Source organism: Macaca thibetana, chromosome 3 (assembly GCF_024542745.1).
Source record: "Macaca thibetana thibetana isolate TM-01 chromosome 3, ASM2454274v1, whole genome shotgun sequence".
Classification (NCBI taxonomy): domain Eukaryota; kingdom Metazoa; phylum Chordata; class Mammalia; order Primates; family Cercopithecidae; genus Macaca; species Macaca thibetana.
This window is the reverse complement of record NC_065580.1, coordinates 87,188,106-87,204,330: the sequence shown is the minus strand read 5'-3', so window position 1 is coordinate 87,204,330 and position 16,225 is coordinate 87,188,106. Positions and strand designations below refer to the sequence as shown.

Below are 16,225 nucleotides of genomic sequence, written 5' to 3'. Positions count from 1 at the left end.
CAACTCATCTTGTTTTATAATTTATTGTTGGGGAGTGGCAAATATTGCAGAAATATTAGAGAACTTAAAAAATAATAGGGAACTTGACAAATATTGGAGAACAGCAAAGTAACAATTATTTTAATATGTACAATGGCAGAACAAAATGACTAGAATTCTCACCTCACTTTGCTGATCAAATTCTATCTTGTGGATTTTGTTTGTTTGTTTGTTTTTGTTTTGAGACAGAGTTTGGCTCTTGTCGCCCACACAGGAGTGAAATGGCACTATCTCAGCTCACTGAGACCTCCGCCTCTCAGGTTCAAGTGACTCTTCTGCCTCAGCCTCCTGAGTAGCTGGGATTACAGGTGCCTACCACCACACCCAGCTAACTTTTGTACTTTTTTTTTTTTTTTGAGACGGAGTCTCACTCTGTTGCCTAGGCTGGAGTGCAGTGGCGCAATCTCGGCTCACTGCAAGCTCCACCTCCCAGGTTCACACCAGCTAATTTTTTGTATTTTTAGTAGAGACGGGGTTTCACCATGTAAGCCAGGATGGTCTCGATCTCCTGACCTCGTGATCCGCCCGCCTCGGCCTCCCAAAGTGCTGGGATTACAGGCATGAGCCACCACGCCCGGCCATTTTTGTATTTTTAGTGGAAACGGGGTTTCACCATGTTGGCCAGGCTAGTCTCAAACTCCTGACCTCAGGTGATCCACCTGCCTTGGCTTCCCAAAATGCTGGGAATACAGGCGTGAGCCACTGCACCCAGCCTATCTTGTGGATTTTTATCTTCCTTACACTCTATTTTTTTCCTAGCCCTAACATATACCCTATACCACACAGACCCTGTACCATGCTGGTTCTAGGATGACTTTGAGTAAATTCAATGTTGAGGGTTAACTGGTTAGGAATTCAGCAGGTGAATTTAGACTGAATTTGTTAATCATGACAAGCCTCCCTTGGAAAAAAATAAAATCATTCATCCAAGTACTTCATCTATACACACACTGATGAACATTTATCTTTAGGTAGTAAAGGAGCCCTCCCAGTCATTCCTCTCCCACTGACATGCTTTTTACCTGAGTTTCCGGGATTTTCGTGATTTTTTGTAATGTTTGTGTTACCATCAATTCTCCTTTTCTTCACCCCACGCTGTCACACACTGTGGAGGACTCTGGCAAGAGGGCGTGGCCCCTGTCTTTGCATACCATGAGGGTTGTGGAAAAGCAGAAGAAATTGTCACCCAGTAAACTGAGTTATTTCCCTGCTCTGCATTAGCTGCAAAAAAAGAACATACAATTGGGGGAAAAAAGGCAGGCAGGTTTTATTCCTGGCCAGGAATGGAAAAGGAGAGAGCTCTTGCTCTAAAGACACCTACCTCCCAAGCTGTGGGAAGCTGGGGAACTTCAAGGAGTTAGATGTTGGGTGGAAGATAGGTAAGCATATTAGAGAGGAACTCCAGATGCACAAGCATAGATCATAAATGTGTCTCCATACACCCCACGTTCAGCAAAGGCAGCGATTCTTCTCTGGGTGAGAAGCTTAGCATTATAACGATATGCTAATGATCTAAAGGTAGCAAGGAGTCTCTGCTTCTGGTTTGCTGAGTTTCACTCAGGCCTTATCTTCCTGTAGTCACTGGGGAAGGATCCTGAAACTCCTGGACCACATGGAGTCCTTTTAAGCAGACTTACTTAAAGAGACTAGGGGAAAAAAAAAAAAAGCTGTTTAAGAAAATAATGAGCTTCTTCAGCTTTATCTCTTGGACTGCCCTGGTAACCAAATTAGGCAAATAAAGAGCCGAGGCAACAGAGAGGTACTTTTCTCCTTTATTGCCATGAATTACTAAATGAATCAGAACTAACAGATAGAGCTGGCATAAATAGGAACTTTAACGTTGGACAAAGAGAAATTCAAGCATAAGCCATTTCGATATCAAAAATTTCCTTAGATGTATGTTAGGAAAGGGGTGGTCAGAAAATGGGGTTGGTTCTGATTATCATAAATTATCTAAAACAGCATTTTCCATTATACCAACAGAACACACGGTCATCTTGATTATTTTTTTCCCATGTTGAATTGTTTTCAATATGCTATCAAAAAACTCTTCTCAAACAAAAATAGGACCTAAAGGATTTTGAATACTCTTACTATTCCAATACTTCTTGTACCGAGAGCTGATGTAATACAGTATTGAATTGACCAGTTGGTTTAAGAAATCGGATTCTGCTTTTTAATTCAGTGGATAATAATAGCTAACAGTGAAAGTTACTCTATCCCTGAAATAATTTTGTTTAATGTTCACAATGACCCTGTGAATTAGACTTTATCCAGTAGCACAGATGAGGAACTTTAAAGAGGTTGCCTAATTTATCCGAAATTGTAGAGCTGGTACTTGGCGAGGTCTGCAGTTTTAACTAGTACATTATACATTCTTAACATGTTAACCTCACTGTAGTATCCCTGCAGCCAGAAGATCATACAGGGTTGAAGACAAGCTGTTATTTTACAGGGTGTAATGGATATTCACAAGGTCCTGAAAAAAAAATCACTGTTTTTGGTCATCTTTCATATATATGAGTTTACTTGAGTTTTAATGTTATTGCGTATAAAACATCATAGAAATTCTCTGTCTCTTTCTCTCTCTTTTTTTTTTTTTTTTAGACAAAGTCTCACTCTGTCCCCCAGGCTGGAGTGCAGTGGTGCAATCTCAACTCACTGCAACCTCTGTCTCCTGGGTTCAAGAGATGCTCCTGCTTCAGCCTCCTGAGTAGCTGGGACTATAGATGCCTGCCATCATGATGGGATAATTTATGTATTTTTTTAGTAGAGAAGGGGATTCCCCATGTTGGCCAGGCTGGTCTCAAACTCCTGACCTCAGGCGATCCGCCCACCTCGGCCGCCCAAAGTGCTGGGATTACAGGCATGAGCCACCGCACCCAGCCAGAAATTCTTATAGTGGATATTCTTACAGTGTTTTCATCTTCTCAGGATCCTGTCTCCCCCACTTCTGAAGAAAATTAGTGCCCTTCTTGAGTGGAAACTGACTGTTCCGATTAGGTGGTTTTATGGTTGTTGCCAGTAGTGATTGGCCTCCTTGGTCACAATGAGGACAATCAGAGCAATTCCTAGAGATTTTTTTCATTCCTGAAGTTGAAGAAGGGAGGCTTTTATTATTTTTTTATTTGTTCTCTCCTTTAGAGAGTTGTAAAGTACAAGGATTTGGCTCCAGAACTGAGGCCATGACCCCTGACATGTGAAGGCACCTCAAAATGCAGTTATTAAATGGACACCAGTGAGACAGGGATAGAGACTGGAAACGCTATTTGAGTTGTCGAATCTAGTGGGCTCTGACAGAGTCCACACTTGGGTTTACAAGGTCCGCTTACATAAGCAAATACATTCCCATTTGGATTTCTGTCACTTAGAACCAAAGAATCCTTATTAATAACATCTTGTGGCAACTAGAAAACAAAAGCAAATTTCAAAAGTTAAATACATGCAAATATAGGTAAAAGAAAATTGAAGGCATAGAACTTGAATTTTATGATTATATTCTCTTAGAAAATTAACAATGGCAGTTCAAATTTCAAATTAGATTTAAGAACTAACCTCTGATTATTTATCTTGTCCATATTCCTACCCAGGGGGTCTAGGGGGTCATGCCCTACAAACCATGGATTCTCATCAGATGGGTGTTATTTGACCCTGTATATTGTGACTTGCTTTTCAATCTGACTGTGGCATAACATTATGAGACAAGGAAAAAATATTTCACTGCAAAATATATTTCCTTGCCATGCCTTGAAATTGCCCTGCAAAGTGTTTTGTGGAAAGGATCCACATTCTATAAAGAATCCCCTTCCCCCTTTGCTTTCCTTCTTTTTTTTTTTTTTTTTTTTTTTTTTTTTTTTGCAGATCCAGGAGATAATCAGCTAAGAACCAGGCACCCCTTTAGGTCTGATAAGAAACATTTTACAACCTACTCTCTCTCTCTGAAGTCTGCTATCTGAGAGATTCCTCTTCACAGCACAATAAAACTTGGTCTCCACAATCCTTTATCTTTAACCTGAACATTCCCTTCTGTGGATTCCAGGTCTTTAGACAAACTCAACCAATTGTCAACCAGAAAATGTTTAAGTTTACCTATAACCTAGAAGTCCCCTGCTTTGAGTTGTCCCACCTTTCTGAACCAAGCCAATGTATTTCTTAAATGTATTTGATTGATGTCTCATGCCTCTCTAAAATATATAAAACCAAGCTGTGCCCCAACCACCTTGGGCATGTGGTCTCAGGACCTCCTGAGGGCTGTGTCACAGGCCATGTTCACTCATATTTGGCTTAGAATAAATCTCTTTGAATATTTTACAGAGTTTGACTCTTTTGGTGGACAGATTGAAGTTATTTTTGTTGGAAAGAAAACCAACACAAAATGTTTTTGCATCTATTTACTAATGTTTATTTTGAAGAAAAAAAAACTTGTATTTATTTAAAATTGGAATAGGGCATGTTTATGTAAACTTTGATAATATCAATGCATCATTTCTATGAACAAAGACAATATCTTAATTTAGTAAAAAGAAATTTTCTTCTCATGATTATTTCAGTAGATGAGCAGAGTTTACCCCCAAAGGTAGCTCTAGCCTTGTTGGTAATGCTGGTTGTATATATCCTTTAAAGTCTTAGTTTTATAAATAGCCAAAGGCAAATGGTGATCATACTTTGCATAGAATAAAGCAGGTAGCTGTGTAATGGACCATTTCAGAGCAATGTAGCTAGCTAATTCAAGTACTCACACAAAACCACTTTATCTGATGATTCCAAATGGTTAAGATTTTAATGTGGAAAAAAAAAAATCCTAGGAGAAACCATGAGAGAATTATTTATGACTTTAGCATGAAGGAGGCCTTCATAAATATACTAAACCCAGAAACCACAAAAGGAAACAAATTCAGCTACATTTAAAACATAATCTGAATACTTCTGCCCCTGGGAAGGTGGAGTAGACATACTTTTCACTATTCTTCCCACTAAGGAAAGCTAAAAACCCCGAAGAAGAAGACTGTGAAAGTTGGAGAGGAGGTAGACTGGCTTGGGATCCTGGACCCAGGGTTCCGCGTAGCAACACCTGCTGAGTTCTCTGGGTTTTCTTCTTGCCTGATGTAGCCCAGACTTGGAGCTGAAGAAGCTGGAAACATGGAAACCCCAACAGCTACAGATCAAAAAAAGTCCCAACAAAGGCCTGCCAGTCTGCCAGCCTGTCCTGTGTATTTCCAACTCAAGATTGCAGCATCAACTCACACCTGAAGCTCTGGCTTCCTTCCAAACTTTGAACTTGCCACTCCCCCCAATGGCATAAGCCAATTCCTTAAAATGAATGTCTAGTTCTATATATGCGTGTATTCTATGGGTTCTGTTTCTCTGGAGAAGCCTACTAATAGATCATTTGTCTTAGGCAATTCAAGCTGCTGTCACAGATTACCATAGACTGGGTGGTTAAAACTACAGATACTTATTACTCACAGTTTTGGAGGCTGGAAGTCTGAGATCAGGTTTCCAGCAGGACTGAGTTCTTGGTGAGCATCCTCTTCCTGGTCTACAGAGTACTATATTACTTAAGTGGAAAAAGTAGGGTGAGCTGGTTCTCTGGCCTCTTCTATTAGGGGACTAATCCCATTCATGAGGGCTCCACCTTCATGACCTACTTACCTCCCAAAGGCTCCATCTCCAAATACCATCACAATGGGGATTAGATTTCAACATAGGAATTTTGGGAGGACACAAACATTCAGTCCATAACACCAAGTATAGTCCATAAGGAGCACAACTGCCCTTGGGATAAGAATAATAGTAATAACTAGCATACGGAGCACTTACTTTAAGAAAGACACTCTACCTAGCACTTAACATACATTATCTAACTTAATCTCTGAGACTCTATGAGGTAACTACTGTTATTGTTTTAAAAAAAAGGATATCAAAACCTTGACAGGTCAACTAACTTTTCCAAGAAACATCTAGTAAGTGGAACAGCTAAGCTACATTTGTTGGATTCCAAAGCCCCAGCTTTTAGCCAAACCCTCTGTAGATCTATATATCATTATTGTTTGTTTGCCAGTCATGAGAAATTCCACTGGATCCTAAAATAAATATGCTTCCACTTGAGACAGTTTGAATGGTCATCTTGTTGTGTTGTTGTTACTGTTTTTTTGTTTTTTTCTTTTCTCTCTTTCTCTTTTTTTTTTTTTTTTTTTTTTTTTTTTTTGTGAGAAAAGGTTTAGCTTTGTCACCCAGGCTGGAGTGCAATGGCACAATCTCAGCTCACTGCAACTTCTGCTTCCCAGGCTCAAGCAATCCTTCCACCTCAGTCTCCCAAGTAGTTGGAACAACAGGTGCATGCCACCATTCCCGGATTTAATTTTTTTTTTTTTTTTTTTGACAGAGACAAGGTTTCGCCATGTTACCCAGGCTGGTCTCAAACTCCGGGGCTCAAGCAATCCACCTGCCTTGGTCTCCCAAAGTGCTGAGATTACAGGCGTGAGCCAACCATCCGGTCTCTTGTTTAAAGCAAAGAACTTAATTTAAAATACTCTCTCAATAATGATGTATTCCATTTTGGCAGAGGTTTAGGTAACTTAAAGATCATGTCTTCTATTTTGTGTTTCTCCTGAAATGGTATTTCATACAATGTTTCCCATTCACAATAATGAAGGGCCACTCATTAGCTCTTTATTGTTGAATAACATATCCAGTATTAAGGAGTGCGTTCTAAAGCACATCTTTTTTTTTCATGCAGGTGACACAGTTTTGTAAAAAGAAAAATAATTTCTACCTCTTACCAGATTAAGTAAAATGTTTTAGACATTTTAAAATTGGAGTAAATGCTTTATTTTCAGTCATTGTGGGATTACGAATATAATGTCAAAGTCTACACATTTGAAAATGATTCTTTTAGTGGTTAACCAAGAGATTACATTAGCCTATCCTTAACTTACTTCAATCTGATTAAAAATTAATACTTCTTATGCAACTATGGGCCACTTTAAACCTGATGCCAAATATACTATTTCCATCATGAAATGGCTTGTTGCCACCCAATGTTGCTGCTTGGTGGACCTGATAGTACTCAGTTCATGATGAGTAGCTTTGGTCAAACAGCTACTTGGTCAAGGGTCGGACTCTCAATTAGTAGTAGAATCTATGCAGCAGCATGCCTGGACGTGCTATTTAAACAATAGTTCTCTGCTGCAGATGGTATGGCCTTGTTCAAGAACCCTTGAAACTGCACTGTGACTCTCCTCTCAGTGCTAGCTGGAGACTCCACTGAAGGACCCTGGATTACAGTGGGATATTGTATTAGTTATCTGTTGCTGTGGAACGAATTATCCCTAAATGTATCAGCTTGAAACAACAGTAAGCATTATCTTATATGATTTCTGCGTCCAGAAATCCAGAAGCAGCTTAACTGGGTGGTTCCGGTTTCAGATTTCTTTGGCTTGAAGGTACAGTGAAGGTTTCAGATAGGGCTGTAGTCATCTGCGAGTTTAACTGAGTCTGCAGTATAAATTGGCAGAAGGCCTTGCACTGTACTGGCTTTTGGAAAAAGGCATCAGTTCCTCAGAATATGGACCACTCCAGAGGGCTGTTTGAATGTTATAATGACATAGCAGTTGGATTCCCCCAATGTAAGTGATCCAGGAGAGACAGTAAGAGCAGTGCCAACCATAATTCCCAAAGATACAATCCCGAATGCCATAATCCCAAACGTTATTATCTCTAAAGATCAAAATCCCTAAAGTTAAAAATCCCTAACATTGAACCCCCCCATCACAATTAGTGCATTTACAGTTGTACACAGGATAGTGCAGCATATTAGACAGAACTATTACCTTGTTATTGTCGTTATTTGGAAATAAAGTATGGTTTAAGGAGATGCATATGGATGCCAAGCTGACAAGGGGTAGACTTGTGGAGTTAACCATAAGTGTCAATTTAACTGGATTAAGGAATGCCTGGAGATCTGGTAAAACATTGTTTTCAGTGTGCCTGGGTATTTCCAGAGATGAGTGTCTGAGTCTTAGTGGATTGGGTGGGGAAGATCTGCCTTCAATATTTCTAGTTCTTCAAAGGTCATCAAAGAAATGAAAATGCAAGCAAAAAATATAAAAGGCCGGGTGCGGTGGCTCACTCCTGTAATCCCAGCACTTTGGGAGGCCGAGGCCGACAGATCACTTGAGGTTAGGGGTTTGAGGCCAGCCTGGCCAACATGGTAAAACTCTATCTCTACTAAAAATACAAAAAGTAGCCAGGTGTGGGGCTGCATGCCTGTAATCCCAGCTTCTTGGAAGCCTGAGGCAGGAGAATCACTTGAACCTGGGAGGCAGAGGTTGCAGTGAGCTGACATTGGGCTACTACACTCCAGCCTGGACAATAGAGCAAGACTCCATCTCAAAAAAAAAAAAAAAAAAAGAAAAGAAGAAAAAGAAATCTCTCCTGCCAGATTATGCAGTTGTGTACTACTCCTGCCCCTTCACTCATAACACCATGCTTGCCTTTTAAAAATATGCCCTTCATCAGAGAACAAAAAATATTCAAGTTCAGAGATCTTCTGAACCAAAGATGTTTGCTGGTTTTGAGATTCCTCCAGCATTACAAAAAATTAAGTGGTGACCTATTCTTGGTAAGGGAGTTGACTATTGAAGAAGACAGACTTTTTCTAAAGAAGACAGACTTTTTCTAAATATAACAGAAAAGCTAGCAGATGCTTCACTTTGGCTCATGGATGTGTTGACCGAAATTAAGGCTATTGAGGCAGTAATAATTTGATAAAAATTTATTGGAAACTGAATGTGAGTATGGACATGGGAAGACACCAACAAAGTCAGGCATGTTCCAAAGTCTGTTACAAGCTGGAATGCTTTTATAAGGAAGTTTAGGAGAAGGGAGAAGGACTTCTCATATTGGACTTGTCCTTTTTCTTTGGAGGGTACAATATAGAGGTTATCATCATTGGCTACAATACAGGTTTAAATGTTCTAGGTGCAAGACAATCAATACAACTTCATGATTCAGAAACAAATCAGTGTCCTTGTCAATGTCAGTAAGTTATGTATTAATCAGTATATCAGCAGTTTGAGGAACTCATGATAAGATTTAAGGGACTCACATGAATCACAAGACTTTCCCCAGGCAGGTAATTTGGAAGCCTGCCAAATGTGACCTGTAAGTTATCAAATGGCATATTCAAAACTGTCCTCACTGTTTTTTAATCAGCTAGGTACTATTCATGCCCCTATTGGATCTGAAAATTACAGAGCCTATCCATTCATTTATGTATTAATGACTGCAAAAAGTGAACCACTTTACAAATGTTTATTTGAAGATTTGGTGGAGTTTGCAAAAAAACAAACAAACAAAAAGGATTCCAACTAAATCCTCAAACCATAATGACAGATTTGGAATTAGGTATGAGCAAGCCTTCTAAAAGTGACTTTCAAGGTGTTATCAATAAAGCGTGTGTTTTCCAATCAGCCCAATGCTTTCGGGAAAAAAAAAATCAGATAAGTGGATTGGTCGCATAATACAGCAATGACAAAAACTTGAGTTTAGAAATTTGTCTGCATTGGCATTCTTTCCAACTGTGAAATTCTAGGAGCTTTTAATAGCTTTCTCTGCATTTGCCTGGAGAAGCCAGTAAAATTACTGACTGGTTCGAAAATAATTATGTGCACAGTAGGACAGGAAAACACTTACACAACAGTTTTCCTGTTCCATCACCAATATAATTTCTGCCAAGTTAGTGGTCTGTCTATAAGTGCATACAGAACAGATTCTGAGCACTCCAAACAACATAGAAGCATGGTACAGAAGATGGGAAAATTTAAAAGGCAATGTTCCTGTGAATGTATATTAAATCACAGAAGAATTTCAAAAAGAGCAGCACCATGTAGAAAATGAATGGGGGCAGATACATTACCATAGTTCACTGCAGCCTCGACCTGCCTGGGCTCAGGTGATCCTCCTATCTCAGTCTCCCAAGTAGCTGGGACTAGAGAGATCGCTTGAGCCGGGGAGGTCGAGACTGCAATGAGCTGTGATCATGCCATTGCCCTCCAGCATGGGTGACAGAGAGACCCTGTCTCAGAGAGAGAGAGACAGAGACAGAGAGACAGACAGAGACAAGTAAAAAGAAACTTCCTTTAAGTACAATTAATTGTGATCTTAATTACCTTTGACCTTTGTTCACTCCCACTTGTTTATTGTTATTGTTATTTCATTGTTATTGTTTGTTGTTATTCATTTATTTATTTTTTTTTTGAGACAGGATCTCACTCTGTTGCCCAGGTTCCAAGTCCTGGGCTCAAACAATCCTCCCATCTTGGTCTCCCAAACTGCTGGGATTACAGGCATGAGCCATCATGCCCGGCCTGGTCATATTTTTGATGGGTTGATTCTCTCCAGTCCATGTTCCAGTCCAGATGCATAATAATAATACAAGAATTGAAAACGAAAATTTTGAAACAGATCCATCTCACAACCTGCCTTTCTTTTCTAGTGGTACAAGCCCCATTGAGTGAAGTGCTCCTAATCTCTGCTGATTTTAAATGCTGTAGAAAGCATTGTTGTATTTAATTCCGTGCACTGAAGATTTCTTATAGTCCTAGAATACAGATCAATCTAGATGTATGGTCTCGATCAATCACAAGAGGATCAATAAGCCTTTTTTCTTATTCTACTTCCCTTTTTTGAAAGGGCCTTGATTTGCATTTGCTGCCTATAGACAGCAATTTGTCTGATTTTTTTTTTTTTTTTAATATTCAGGGGACACATGCACTTGTTTGTTAAATGAGCATACTGCATTCTGTGGGAAGTGGGCTTCTAGTGTACCTAATACCTACATAGCAAACATCCCATCCCACAGGGAATTTTTCATCCCTTGTCCCCCTCCCACCCTCCTCCCTTCCGGAGTCCCTGAGTGTCTATTATTTCCATCTTTATGACCATGCATACCCACTGTTTGGCTCCCACTTATAAGTGAGAACGTGCAATATTTGCTTTTCTGCTTTGGAGTTGGTTCACTGAGTATAATGGCCTCCAGCTCCATCCATGTTGCTGTAAAAAGCATAAAATCATTCTTATAGCTGCATCACTGGAGAATTTTAACTTTTTTATTGGTTGGTCTTCCTTTCTCTCTCTCTCTCTCTCTCTCTCTCTCTTTCTCTCTCTCTCTTTCTTTCTTTTTGTGTCTCAGATGACACAAACCAATGTTTGTTTTTTGAGACAGGGTCTCACTCTGTCACCCAAACTGCAGTGCAGTGGGAATGATCCTAGCTCACTACATCCTCAGACCTCCTGCCCCAGCCTCCCCAGCCTCCTGATGATATAGGAGTTAAGAAGAAATTATTTAGACTGATAGTAAGAAAGTCCTTGATAAGGTTTTCCTTTTAATGAAAAGCATCCCCAAATTATTTTATTTTCTAATAAAGAGCAGCCTATAAAATCGAGCTGCAGACATAGACAAGCAAGCTAGAAGCTTGCAGGGGTGAATGCCGGCAGCTGCGCCAATAGGAAAAGGCCACCTAGGACTAGGAATGTTCAAAATGCTGGCTCCATTTCCCCTTTTCCTTTCCAATCACTTGTGCAGTAGGGAGCAGATAATATGGCACTGCGAAGTGGAAAGTCTATTTGCATAAGAAGAAGATTAGGGTGGGTTAGCCAGCTTCCCAAAGCACTATGTAAATGTTACACCTGGTCCAACCAATCTGTGGGCCCTATGTAAATCAGACACCTCCTCTTCAAGCCTGTCTGTAAAATCCGGTGCATTCTGCCATGGGCAGAAAGTCCCATTTGGAAGCCCCTCTCTCGCAAGAGAGAGAGAGCTCTTCTCCTTTCTCTTTCTTCTGCCTATTAAACCTCTGCTCCTAAACCCACTTCTTGTGCTTATTGGGTTTTTCCTTGGTGAGACAACCAACCCCAGGTATTTACCCCAGACAACGACATGGCTTCACTTAGTTGGGCTGGGTGTGAAGCCTGGGCCACCCACCCTGCCCGGATTTTATTTTTTAAAGAAGTGGGCTCACCCTCCCCATGTTGTTGCTCAGGCTGGTCTCCTGGCCTATTTTATTTTATTTATTTATTATTTTTATTTTTTGGCTACTGCTAATAGCTGTTCTATGTAGGAGAAATCTGTCCTAACAAGGATAATCCTTGGAAATTTCCCATTCAAATCCAGCATTTGGTTGTCAAATGATCATCTCTTGTAAAAGGTAAAAGATTAAAAAATAAACACAAAGATAAAAATATTAAAAGAAAAAGAAGAAGAAGAAGAAAAGAATGGAACATATTCTACAAGGAGAGCCATGCCTAAAAGAAAAAAAAAAGCAGCTATTCATCAAGCTGCAATACTGATAGATACCGGAGGCAGACAAATGCCTATGCAGATAAGAAAGAGTCCCTGGAGAATCTCTGCTCCACAAGTGTTTATGCCAGATGTTTTTGTGCAGATAAGGGAACCTGCACAGGGTCTTTCCTGGGCATGCCCACAAAGGACCGGAAGCCCAAACGCACTGGCAGAATGGGGTGGAGCCACCCGGAATTCACGCCTAACACATGGGAGGAGCCTGACCTTTTCAACTCGCGTTGTGGTCTGGCATTCAGTTTGTGAGGTGGAAACCTGCGTGCACGACCCCTCTTTTTGTTCAAAGCTTTCCTTTCACTTAATAAATTCTGGCCTCCTCACCTTTCAACATGTCTGCATGCCTAATTTTTCCTGGTTGTGAGACAAGAACCTGGATTTAGCCGAACTAAGGAGCAAAAAAATCCTGCATCAACATTTCAAAATATATTAAGTACTGGGGCTCTCTCTACCCCCGACACCTCAGGGTTCCCCCTGCCTGCCAATGGCGGGCCTGGCTGCCCAATCCCAGTGGCTTCCCACGCTCTCCCGCGGGCCCCAGCTCCGGCCCCCTCTCTCCCTCCCTTCCGTTTAATTCCCCTTCGGACGTTGCTATCATGTTGAAGCCTCAGCCGCCATAAGAGCTCTCCAAGCCCCAGCAGCCGCCCCCCATGCAGCAGGCCATGCCTCCTCTGCAGCTCCACCGGGGCCTCCTGCGGCCTCCTCCCCCTGCCTGGGGCCTTCGGCTGCCAGGAGCGGGCTCCGCTGGGAAGCCAAAATCATCTTGGCGACGCAGCTGCCTCCGCAGCAACAGCACCAGGAGAGGCCGGGGGCCGCTGCCACTGGCAGCGCCAGGGGACAAAGCACAGGAAAGGGACCCCCACAGTCACCTGTGTTTGAAGGCGTGTACAACAATTCCAGAATGCTGCATTTCCTTACAGCTGTTGTGGGCTCCACTTGTGATGTAAAGGTGAAAAATGACACCATCTATGAGGGTATCTTCAAGAGACTGAGCTCAAATTTTGAACTAGCAGTGGATGTTGTACACCAGAAAGCATCTGAGCCAGCAGGTGGTCCTTGTCGGGAGGATATTGTAGACACCATGGTGTTTAAGCCAAGTGATGTCATGCTTGTTCACTTCTGAAATGCTGACTTCAGCTACGCTGCTAAAGACAAGTTCACCCATTCAGCCATTGCCATTAACTAGAAGGGAATGGGGAACACAAAGAGAAGGTGCTTCAGCGCTGGGAGGCGGGTGACAGCAACAGCGACAACTATGACCTTGAGTCCGACATGTCCAATGGATGGGACCCCAATGAAATGTTCAAGTTCAACGAGGAGAACTACGGTGTGAAGACCACCTGGGATAGCAGTCTTTTTTCTTATACAGTGCCCTTAGAAAAGCACAGCTCGGGCTCACGCCTGTAATCCCAGCTCTCAGGGAGGCAGAGGCGGGAGGATAGCTTGAGCCCAGGAGTTCGAGACCTGCCTGGGTAATATAGCGAGACCCCGTTCTCCACAAAAAAAAAAAAAAAAAAAAAAAAAAAAGACAGAAAAGCACAGCTCGGAAGAGTTTCAGCAGCGAGACCTGCGTTTGGCGCAGTTGGCATGAGAGATTGAATCAAGCCCTCAGTACCGCCTGTGGATCGCCATGGAGAGTGATGATGGGCCACTGGAGTGGAGAAGCACAGGGCGGCCCAATGGCAGTATTCAGGGCAGGAGAGCCCCAGGTTGGCATCCAGGAAGATAAAGTATATCATCCCTCTGCCTCAATGAGTCCAGGAAGGTCCCCAGGGAGGAGTTTGATGCAGCAGCTCTCCGTGTGGTCGGCCTGGCCTTAGCTCTTTGCCACCTCGTGGCCCTCACCATCTGGACAATAGCAACCCTGGCCCAGGTTCTGAGGCCCGTGGTATCAATGGAGGCCCTTCCTGCATGTCCCCAAAGGCACAGAGGCCTCTGAGAGGTGCCAAGACCCTGTCTTCACCCAATAATAGGCCTTCTGGAGAAACTTCTGTTCCTCCTCCTGCAGTGGGCCGGATATATCCCCTGAGTTCTCCCAAGTCTGCTGCCCCTGCCCCAATCTCAGCTTCCTGTCTTGAGCCTCCCATTGGCTTGGCAGTGCCAACATCTTCAGCCTCCATCCCTGTGACCTCATCAGTCTCAGATCCTGGAATGGGCTCCATTTCCTCAGTTTCTCCAAAGATCTCCCTGGCCCCCACAGATGTAAAAGAACTCTCTACCAAGGAACCTGAGAGAACCCTGGAGCCCCAGTAGCTGGCTCAGATAGCTGGGAAAGTCCCTGGTCTTCAGAATGAACAGAAACTATTCCAACTGGAAGAACTCAGACAGTTTGGGGCCCAGTTTAAGCTTCAGCCCAATAGTTCCCCTGAGAACAGCCTGGATCCTTTTCCTCCCTGGATCTTAAAGGAGGAGGCCAAAGGAAAGGAGAAGGAGGCTGATGGTTTGTTGACTTCAGATCCCATGGGGTTCCCTCCAAGACAGAGTCTATATGGGATAAGGAAGACAGACCACCCCTGGCACCAGCAGGAGGCACTGAGGGTCCAGAACAGAGCCCCCCCCCCACCTTGCCCAAGCCAAACCAGCAGCCCCCCAGTTGGGCTCATCAAAGGAGAGGACAAGGATGAGGGCCCTATTGCTGAACAAGTAATCAATGTTGAACCCCAATACCAAGGAGTTCAGTCCCACAAAGTCTCTGCTGTTTGTGAATAAATCCACCAGTACCCCAACTTCTCCAGGGCCTCGGACTCATTCAACTCCCTCCATCCCAGTGCTGACAGCAGGCCAGAGTGGGCTATACAGCCCCCAGTACATCTCCTACATACCTCAGATCCACATGAGACCAGCTGTGCAGGCATCTCAGATGTATTCGTATCCTGGATCCAATTCAATGTCTGGGCAGCAGGGCAAGTACTGGAGAGCAAAATGCTCCCTGTGCCCATAGCTCTGGGACCAATACCAGCCAGCCTCAGCCCCACCTCGGTGGCTGCTGGCCTGCCTCTGGTGGCTGCCACGCCCTATTCTTCCTACATCTCCTACAACACTCAGCAGTTCCCAGGCCCACCTGCCATGATGCAGCCCATGACCCACTACGCCTCACAGCCGGTGTCTGCCCCTTTGCTTCAAAGCAATCCACGCATGCTGACGTCGGGCAGACATCCCCAGGTCATTGTGTCATCCTCCACCCTTCAGTACCCTTCTGCGGAGCAGCCCACCCCTCAAGCCCTTTATGTCACTGTTCATCAGGCCTACCCACACTATGCCACACAGCTTCATGTCCACCAGCTGCAGCCGGCTACCATGCCTACCTGGAACCAGACTGCAGCCCCCAGTCCTGTCCAGCATCAGGCAGGAGTGGCTCCACACCTGGGCAGTGGACACCCAACAGTAGAATCTGTACCACCCAGGGGCCCTGGCCGGCATGCTGCCCTCTCTGCCTCTGGGACCTTCTGCCCGGTCCCCTCAGAGCAGCTTCCCCCAGCCAGCCACTGTGTATGCCATCCACCACCAGCATCTGCCCCACGGCTTCACCAACATGGCCCATGTTACCCAGGCTCATGTCCAAACTGGAATCACTGCAGCCCTGCCCCCTCACCCTGGGGCTCCCCATCCACCCCAGGTGATGCTGCTGCACCCACCCCAGAGTCATGGGAGGTCACCCCCAAAGTGCAGTGCCCCAGAGTGGGGTGCCTGCATTCTCAGCTTCCACACCCTCACCCTACCCCTACATCAGACACCCCCAAGCTCTCACTGACCCCGACTGTCTCCTGACTTACCAGAGTTCAATCTTACCCCTCCCAGCAGCTCCCCTTCCACCCCCTGGGGAACTGA

General features: G+C 43.6%; 1 pseudogene; it reads left to right on the top strand.

Annotated features, from left to right (window-relative positions):
• Positions 1-12,993: 12,993 nt before the first annotated feature.
• Positions 12,994-16,225, top strand: LOC126951326 (ataxin-2-like protein; annotated as a pseudogene).